The following is a 3,145-nucleotide window of genomic DNA, read 5'->3' on the forward strand; positions in this document are numbered from 1 at the left end:
CTGTATGATCTAGTCTGCTTTTAATACTTTCAAGGGAGATTTTGACTTCTTGTATTATAGCCTTCATCTCTAACAGGTCCATCTGATTCTTTTGTAAAGTGTGAAATTCCTCTTTTAGATCTTGCATGAATTTCCTCACCTCCTGGAACTCAACAACTTCTTTCTCCTTCCTCTTCAGCAGTTCCTTGTCTCTCTTCTCTTCCATCTCTGTAAGCTTTGCCATTATGAATGTTCTGAATTCTTTATCAGACATTTCCATGACTTCCATTGAACTGTGTTTGGAGGAAGAGGAGTTATCCTTTTCCCTTGGAGGAGAGGTATTTTCCTGCTTCCCCATATTTCTTGTGATCCTGCAGCAATTTCTAGTCATCTGGTGGATGGTCGGTTTTCTCCCAAACTTGGAAGTTCAATCACGTGAGTTTTCTATGCTGGAGGCTGGCTGAATTATCAGTGGGACCTCTTCATTTCTCCGTTTCCCTCAAAATGGCTAGATCGCAGGAGCCATGGAGCTGTACTGTTGAACATTTATGTCCCCCCCACCTTGTTTTTCTTTGAGAGGTTTTTGCTATAGGGCGTATGCACTCACCAGAAAGACAGAGAGAGACAGAGAGACAGAAAGTGAGAAATCACCCCCTAGGGGGGATGGCCATGCCACAATTTCTTCTCCTCCATTCTCTTAGGATCTGGGGCACACACGCACACATGCCTGGTGTGAGTTTAAGTCACCAGGTCCAGGACTAGAACTGCAGTCGACTACGTGGGAGTCCAGCAACATAGCCATTTTGCCAACTGCTGGCCCCAGAAAATTTCCTATGTCCTTTTGTAATCCCTCATTCCAGCCATTGTCCTCTTTCCTAGGCAACCACTGACCTGACGTCACTCACTATTGATTAATTTGCATTTTCTAGAATTTTAAATAAATGGAAATCATATACTCTTTCTTATCTGGCTTCTTTCACTCAGCATCATTATTTTGAGGTTCATCATGTTGTTGTGTGCATCAATAGTTTATTCATTTGTTTAAAAGTTATTTTATTTCTTCCAAAAGTCAGAGAAACAGAGACAGTACAATAACAAGATCTTGATGCTACAATCCAACCCCAACTTCTGGGCAGCTCCGGGTCATGGGCATGCGTTCACTCAGCTTGTTTAGAGAGGTCTCCAGTCTTGAATCCAGAACCTTCAGGTGTAGGTCAGCCATGCAGAATGTTTGTTACTAATACATCACTGTCTGACCTCCTCATTGTGAAGTTTTTTTAAAAAAATGTTATCAGAGGGTACATGCGCTCACCAGAGAGAGACAGAGACAAGAAAAGAGAAAAAAAGCAAGTGAGAAATCCCACATCACAATCCCTTCTCCACTTCTCTCTCCCTTCAGGATCTTGAAAATGAACATATGTGCCCCTGGGATGTCTTTCAAGCTGCTAGGTCTGGAATTTTAACCCTATGATCAGCCATGAGCAGCCAGCTGCCCTAACCACCATGCCACTGGCTAGCCCCTTATGATTTTGCCTAGAATTTTTCTTTTTTAAAATTTATCATTATTATTTATACATTCAATAGCTATATATCATTTTGATTGTAAAAAGACTTTACCCAGCATGATATACACCTCAGTCCAGCTCAGGTGAGAATACAATACACATCCTCATCAACAGATAATAAACCATATCCGTGGCCCATAAATGTCTTACCACTCTATTTTTTCCCCAAATTTTAATTTTCCTAATGAGTGATGCTTAGCATCTTTCCATGTGTTTATTGGTCATTTGTATCATATCTTCTTGGGAAAATATTCAAATGCTTTGCCTTTTTGTTGTCGTCGTTGCTGTAGAATGCATACACTTGCCAGAAAGAGAGAGAGAGAGAAAGTGAGAAACCATCCCCAGAAGGGATGGATAGCCACACCACAGCCTGTCTTCTTCCAGTATCCTTGCAAAGTTTTGGACATGTGATTTTCAAGCTGCCAGGTCTAGGACTTGAACTGCAAAGTTGGTTGTATGGGATCCAGTGCCTTAACCTCCATGCTACCTGCTGGCCCGACCCATTTTTAATTGAGTGTGTGTGTGTGTGTGTGTGTGCATGCACGCGTGTGTGTGTGTGTATGTTTTAGTAGTTCTTTATGTATTGTGACTATTAATCCTTTATTAGATATTCAATCTGTAAATTTTTCTCCCATTCTATGGATTATTTTTCATCATTCTCTTGAGTTCTTTGATGTACAAAAGGTTTAAATTTCAATGAAGTCCAATTTATCTACATTTTTCTTTTGTTGCCTGTGAAAGTCAGTCGTTTTAATTTTAACTATTATGATAGATATGTTATGGTTTCTCATAGTGGTTTTTGCCTAGTTTCTTTCATTCAGCATAATTACTAGACTCCTCCATGTTGTGGTTTTATTTTACATTTCTCTCATGGTTAATGATGCTGAACATATTTTCAAGTGCTTTTAAAAAAAAAACTATGTATCTTTGATCTGTTCAAGTTTTTTGTCCATTTTTCAAAATTCTGCTGTTTATTTTCTTAATTGCATTTGAGAGTTCTTTATGTATTCTGGATGCTAAAATTTTTTTTTTCTTTTTTTGGAGAGGTTTTCACTATAGGGCGCGTGCACTTGCCAGACAGACAGAGAGAGATAGAGAGACAGAAAGCGAGAAATCACCCCCCGGGGGGATGGTCACGCCGCAATCCCTTCTCCTCCATTCTCCTCTCGGGATCTTGGGCATGCGCGCACACGCGCCTGGCGTGAGTTTAAGCCACCGGGTCCGGGACTCAAACCGTGGTCGAATATGGGGGACCAGCGACACAGCCATTACGCTAACTGCTGGTCCCCTGGATGCTAATCTTATCAGATATGTGATTTGCAAGTATTTTCTACAAGTCTGTGGTTTGTCTTTTCATTTGATTTTTCTGCATCAGGTTTATTTGTACAAATAACACAGGAGGACACCAGTTCTATGCACAGCAAAGCCCAGGATCACAAGAGTTATTCTGTCCTGGGAACCAGCAGTTAGCGTAATGGCTATGTCGCTGGATTGCCACGTAGTTGACCGCGGTTCGCGTCCCAGACCCGGTGGCTTAGAACTCACGCCGGGTGCGTGTGCGTGCGTGCCCAAGATCCCGAGAGGAGAATGGAAGAGAAGGG

Source organism: Tupaia chinensis, unplaced genomic scaffold (genome assembly GCF_000334495.1).
Source record: "Tupaia chinensis unplaced genomic scaffold, TupChi_1.0 Scaffold145304_1, whole genome shotgun sequence".
NCBI classification, from domain to species: domain Eukaryota; kingdom Metazoa; phylum Chordata; class Mammalia; order Scandentia; family Tupaiidae; genus Tupaia; species Tupaia belangeri.